The following is a 7219-nucleotide window of genomic DNA, read 5'->3' on the forward strand; positions in this document are numbered from 1 at the left end:
AGGTGGTGTTTGGGGGCCGGCCTGGTGGTGTAGTGGTTAAGTTTGCTTGCTCCACTTTTGTGGACCGGGGTTCACAGGTTCCGATCCCAGGCGTGAAGCTATGTGCTGCTTGTCAAGTCATGCTGTGGCAGGCGTCCCACATATAAAGTAGAAGAAGATGGGCATGGATGTTAGCCCAGAGCCAATCTTCCTCAGCACAAAGAGGAAGATTGGCAACAGATGTTAGCTCAGGACTAATCTTCCTCACCAAAAAAAGGGTGGTGTTTGGAGAGAGATACACTGGTTTGATATTGGGATAAAGATCATCAATAAAGGAGGATGTTTAGGAGCATTATCAACAAGAAGCAAAATCTTGAAAGGTAAGTTATTCTCCAAACAGGACTTCTCCATTTTGCCTGCATAGCAATTCAGGAGGGCATCTTGGGAGAGGAGCTGGGTCATCCATGACTTCTTACTGCTCCTGTAGTACACTGGCAGTGTGTGCTTACTGATATGCTTGAAGGCCCTGGGTTCTCACTGTGCCAGATCACAAAGGGTTTCAATTTGTAGCCTGCAACATTGCCCCCAAGCAAGACTGTCATCCTGTCCTTAAAAGCCTTGAAACCTGGCATTGACTTGGCCTCTTTATAGATGAAAGTCCTTTCAGGCATCTGTTTCCAGAAAAGGGAGTTTTCATCCATATTGAATATTTGCTCTGGCAAGTAATTTTCCTCCACAATCAGCTTATCTCAAGTTCCCAAAAATTCTTCAGCTGCCTTCACATCAGCACTTGCAGATTTACCACTCGCTTTCACAATATGTCATGAACAACGATTCTTGAGTTGTTTAAACCACCAGAGCCAGCAGTAAATTCAACATCATAGTCGAATCCTGCCTTTTCTTTCCACATTGCAAACAAACTTTTTGTTTTGGCCATGATCGTCATGTTGCTGAGAGGGATATGCTTCTGTGTCTGGTCTTCAATCCAGGTCATTAGAAGTTTCTCTGTCTGAAAAGTGCTGTTCCCAAATTTTTGTTAGTCTCATTGCCTTCAGTGAAGCAGATCCTTTAATAGCTCCCATCACTTTGTTCTTCAAGATCGTAGCCATGGTGGAATGGGACATGCCTGACTGGCGAGCAATGACCATCACAGATTTTCCAACTTCGTAGTCCTTCATCACTTTAATTTCATTTTCAGGTCAATCACTTGACATGGCCTCTTACTGGAAACATTAGCAGTAGATTTTGTATGCTTAGGGGCCATGATGAACAAAACAACACGAGATTAAATCAGGCACGAGAGAAAATGATGCAATCAAAAGACACGGTAAACATGAGATGTATGAGGCTGCTGCCAGTGTAACACGGCATGCTGTTTTACAGTAAGCTTTTTTTTAATAAGTAGAAAGAGTACACTCTAAAATAACAATTAAAAGTATAGTATAGTAAATATATAAACCAGTAACATAGCCATTTATTATCAAGTATTATGTACCATATATAATTGTATGTACTGTACTTTTATATGACTAGCAGTGCAGTAGGTTTGTTTATACCAGCATCACCACAGACGTGTGAGTAATGTGTTATGCTACCACGTTATGATGGCTACAGTGTCACTAGGTGATAGGAATTTTTCAGCTCCATTATAATCTTATGGGACCACTGTAGTATATATTGTCCGTCATTGACTGAAACGTCCTGATGTGGTACATAACTGTATTAAAAATATCATACTTTCCCCCATTACATTTTTCTGATGTAGATCTGTTTCTGGAATCTCTATTTGTGTCTTTTTCTGTCCTTTAGCACCATTTTTAATGGCTGTATACTGTTTCATTGTCTGGAAGTGCCATAACTTACTCAACCAATTACCAATTGCTAGGCATTTAGGTTGCTTTTAATTTGAACATATTTTTAAGACCTATCTCCTTACTCTAAAAGTACCATCTTCTATTTCATCAGTGAGTCTATACCCCTCTCCCCAGTTGGGTATGTTGTGGATTGTTTTTTTTTTTAAGTACAACTGTGTTGTGGAATAAAAGGGAGTGAGATCCCTTCTCTGGGGTCTGCAAAATGGTAGCTGCCACCCAAAGGAAGGATCTTTTCAAGAGCCAGAGTTTCTGGGGCTGTTGGCAGAGTCACTCACATGAATGGGAAGTATTTCCAGCTGCAATAGCTATCCTGGAACTTGAAAAGCAGCAATGATACTGTATGCACATATATGACAGAAGGGAGGCTGATGAACCTCTCTTTATCCTGACAAAATCTTCTATCCACCACCTCTTCTGAGGAGCCCAGCCCCCTTGCCTCTACCCCATTTCCCAAGGAAATCTTTCTTTTTTTTTAAATTTATTTTTTTGGTGAGGAAGATTGTCCCTGAGCTAACATCCATTGCCAATCTTCCTCTTTTTGCTTGAGGAAGATTGTCCCTGAACTAACATCTGTGCCAGTCTTCCTCTATTTTGTATGTGGGACACTCCCACAGCATGGCTTGATGAGCAGTGTGTAGGTCCACACCCGAGATCCAAACCCGCGAACCCAAGGCCGTCGAAGCTGAGCGTGCTAACTTAACCACTACGCCACTGGGCTGGCCCCCAAGGAAATCTTTCTTCCACCTCTTGTCCTGGACCCTATATCTTAAATCTGGAGATAACTCAAGTCCCAAGTAAAGTGTCCTAATGAAGATGTTCAGGGAAACATTCACACGAGAGGAACCCAGAAATGTTCATTTTGCCAAGAAAAACTTAAACTCACAGCAGAAATGATCTGGTCTGGTGACTTGCTGCCAGTCAACAGGGCAGCCAGCTCAGGCCAGAGCGAGGGCAAGAATTAGGAAGGCACGGGTGGGTCAGCCTGTCCATGGCTTTGGGGCTGAGGCAGTTTCTGGTCCCATCTGTGGATGAGTGTTCTCTTCCAGCCTTCCTTCCACCTCGCCCAGGAAGAGTGGGTCAGAGCCAAGAGCCACACAGATGTGCGCTGTGAATGAGCAGAGGCAATGAAAAGGCATGGGAAGGTGGAGAGAGCTGATCTGGTAGAGACCCCAGTGGGAGGGGGCTGCAAGAGAAACCGGGAGAAAGGGCTGGCAGAATGAGTGACTGTCATGTTGGCTTTCTCCTAATTAACCATGGTTCCCTTACAAACCCCCTGCCGATTCCCAGCTTGTCCACTGAACCATAACAACACGTGGCCTGCCCTGCCCAGGCCGGGAGCTGCGAGCTGAGGCTGTGAGCCTCCCAAGAAGGGTCTGGTTTCATTTGCAGCCACTGCCTTTCCTCCCAGCTGACTTTGTGCAGATGACGGAAGGGACAGCACTTCAATCTGTGGAGAGCTCGGGGTTGGGGGGACAGCCAGGGACTGCTGGCTTTGGGCTCTCCTGGCTGCTCACCTCGGTTTCCCATGACCTTTAAAAAAGGGCAGTTTCCTGCTTGTTTGGGCTGCTGCCTCCAAACAGGTATGAGTGGGGGTGAGCGAGGAGAACTTGGACAAAGAACCTCTTGCTTGGTGGTGGCCTCTCTACAGGTGTGCCCTGTTGACGCAATGATCCCGGAAACAACTGGGGTGTGTCTAGAGTCCTTGCTAATTCATTATTTTCCATTGATTTCTCAGTGCGGCTTTTCTTCCTCACTAGGGCTCTTACTCTGTCCAAGTTCTTCGTCTTATCCCCTCACTCATTCATTGATTCATTTCACCAACAAGTATCAATTGAGCAGCTACTATGTGCCTTTTGTCAGCAAATGAAAACATGCACCAGGGGACCACTCTTCAGGAGTAAACTCTCTTGTCTGACAAAGAAACATTTTGTACACCGGATGATTGCCCTGGGATTTATTTGCTTTCTCTCTCCCTCCCTTTCCAAAACTTTTGAAAATAGTGAAATAAAACACACATTCAGAAAAAGCACATCAAACTTAAATGTACCATATAACAGATTAATTATAAAGCAAAACGGATTCATTTCTGTGCTGGATCCCTAGGGCATGTTGCTACCCTAAGATGGACAAGGGAGGAAAATTCAAAAGAGAAGGGGAACTGGTGAGAGGCAGCTTGAGGGGCCTTCAGAACCCCGAAACCTTTCAGGAAAGTGAGGCCAGAGGAGGGAGGCCCCAAGCAAAGCTGCTGAAGCAGAGAAAGCCTCCGGTGTCCTTTGTGTGCACTGCTCAGGCACAGGCCAGCATCCTCTCCCAGTGAGTGCCCCCCAGTAGGGACCCCCAGTGCTTGGCCGGCATTAGCTTCACCCCGGCTTCAGCCAGTGGTTGGGGCCAGCGAGACCTACCCAACCCAGTTTCCTCCCAAACTAAGCCAGCGCTGGCTGTGGCCCGCGGTTCTGCAGAGGGCTGGATGCCCCTTCTGAAAAGGCCTTCATGTTCCTGTCAGGCTGAGAAGCTCATCAGATTTCTTTCTCCCAGTGCCGGAATTCACTTCTTGCATAAGGAGAAGGTTTTAACGTTTTAGAACACTTTGGACTATTGGCACAGTTTTGCTAATGGGTACAAAATGGTCCCCTAGGCAGATGCTGTCCCCTGTACGCACATGGGGACTTATACAAAAGCAAAAGAAAGAGCTATAGACTGAAATCTGGCTCTGCTCTAACCAACTAGCAACCTGAAGTCAGATCCTCTCTCTGGGCCTCAGTTCCTCCATCGGTAAGGAACCTATCTGGTTCTAGAATTCTGATGCTATGAACAGTGCCATCCTTGTAACACAGAGTGGCAGAGTTCAATCTTTAGCTTCCTCCTCCCCACTCTGCTCTCCTTCAGAGAGCTCACCCACTTTCACTCCTTGGCTCTCCCCTTGAAGTTGATAAGTCCAAATTCATAGCGATGCTTTTTTGAGCTCCAGCCTCTGTCTCTGACTGCCTACAGAAATTTCCATTTGGTTCTTCTGAAGGAGCTTGAATGCACACCATGTTTAAGTAAGGCCACTACCACCTTCGTGAGAAATGCCATCAGTGCTGTCGGTCTCCCTGTCATTCACAGCATCACCATCAACTGCCCCTCCATCCAATTTCAGACGTTTTCATAAATTTCACAAATTTCAAAGTTACCTCATGATTTCCCCTTCTTTCTTACCATTTCAATTTCCACCATCTTCCAATAGCTCAATTTGCCCATTGCCTTCAGTTTCCCCATCTCCAATCTACTCTACTTTCTCTGTCTAATTTCTCTAAACACCCTTGGTCACTTTCTTGCTTGATGGCATCTCATTGCCCACATCTGGCCTCTGAATATGCATTTTTAAGCAACTCTTGGAAGACTAAAGTCTGAGAACTGCTGACCAAGGGGACAAAAGTCCCAGCTCTGCAGCTTGACATATAGGGCCTTCCATGATGTGGCACTCCCTATCTTTCCCACTTTTTTCCCCCTCTTCTCCCACACAGACTCTCAAAACCTACCCTGTGCTCATTTTCCTTCCCTCCTTTACTCTCACCATGTTCCTCTTCAGGGGTGCCCTCCCTCAGCTCCTATTCAAAGCCCTCCCTTCCTTCAAGACCTGGCCCACTTCTCACCTCCTTTGTCAGGACTTCCTCCGTCGGATCTCTCTGCACATTCTCTCTTCCCTTCCTGTCACTCCAGTGCTGGTCTTCTCCTACCTCTGGCTACTTGATTGCATGCTATTCCACATTAGCCAGGACTCTCTGGGTTGTAAGTGACATGACTGTAGAAGGACATTTGCTGACCTCTTATAACCAACCCAGGATGGGCAGGGTTCAGTGGGGCTGGGGGGCAGCTGGAACCAGAGACTCAGACACCCCCAGCCTCCTCCTATCCTCCTCATGTCTCTCTTTCTCTCTGCATTTTGGCTTTATTCACTCGTTCTCTCCCTGTGAGGCTGCCAGCAGTTCTAGCCCCGAGATAGGGCTTGAGATACTAAGATTGGCAGGCCCCAGTGGAACTATAGGGAGAAACTGCAGGAAAGGAAAAGAAGAGGGGTTTCCCCAAAGAAAGGAAGTACTATTTCAAGATCAAGAGAAAGTGCTGAACAGAAAAAGTAACAAATGGTCTCCCCCATGTTATTTAGGAGTCAGGTCAGCTCTGCATGACAGAAGACCCCAAATAGCAGTGACTTAATAAGGTGGCAAAGGACTCTGGAAGCAGTCAGAGACCCAGGCTCCTTCTGGCTTCTTGCTTTGCCACCTCATAGTCCTAGATGACTGCTTGAGCGCCAGCCATTCTGCCCAAAGAGTCTAGGGAGCAGAAAGGAGAAATAAATGAAGAGTGGCCTATCATGCCACCCTTTAAAGAGCCAACTGGAAGTTGTATGCCCTTTAGCGTATATCCCTTATGTTGCCAGAACTTAGTTATACAGCTATACCTCGCTGTAAGGGCTTCGGGGAAATGTCTTAATTCTGGGCAGCCACGTGCACAGCTAACAATCAAGGGTGCTATTACACACTAAGAAAGAAGGAGAGAATGGATGTTGGACAAGTAGCAGCCTGTGCCATGACCACATCCATGAGGTGCTTTGAGGGGGCATTTCCAGCTGATGGGGAACACACTGCTCTGCAAGGTGACCTGCTCCATTTTTGGACAGCCCAAATCTTCCCCTCTGGGACTTAAACCTGGTCCTGCTGGTCCTTGCTCTGCCCCCTAGCCTTTTCTACACTATGGCATTTAAATGATTGGAAGACAGCACTGGCACCCAAGTCTGTTTTGGTCCAATCATCCTTAACTTTTATTTTTCTCTTATATGTACCAGACCTCAGTGCTCTGGTGTGCAGCTGAGGCTCATCAGTATCTTCCTTAAAATGTGATGCCCTAAGCTGGGCCCAGTGTCCCAGATGTTGTGTGACCAGTACAGGATGTCATTGGGCTATTGGCACCCCCATCTCATCCCCCTACATCTGTTAATGTGCCCAAGATTGAGAGAGAATGTGGCATCTCAGGTCTGATGGGCTTGTTGTCAACTTACCTCACATTCATCCTTACGTGGATGTGACGGTGCCAAAGGGCTGACACTCCGTAATCCGTTCCTCTGGCGGGCTGTCTGACTCCAAAGCAGGTCTTTACACGCATCTGTGCCAACTGCCATGTTGCTCTTGTGGAACCTTCATTTAATTCTTGTCTGTTGGCTGGTGGATTTGCTTCTCCTTCTGACTTCTGCCAGGGTCAGGAGCCATGTCCTCTTCATCTTCCAAGTTCCCCATGGAGCCCAGTTTCGTTTTTTCCTTCCTTTGGGTGAGTTTATTTCCCTAAGTAAAGTGCAAGGTCTTGCAGAGCAATAGAAAGCACCCTGGACT

Source organism: Ceratotherium simum, chromosome 13 (assembly GCF_057802395.1).
Source record: "Ceratotherium simum simum isolate JZ-2026a chromosome 13, ASM5780239v1, whole genome shotgun sequence".
NCBI lineage: Eukaryota > Metazoa > Chordata > Mammalia > Perissodactyla > Rhinocerotidae > Ceratotherium > Ceratotherium simum.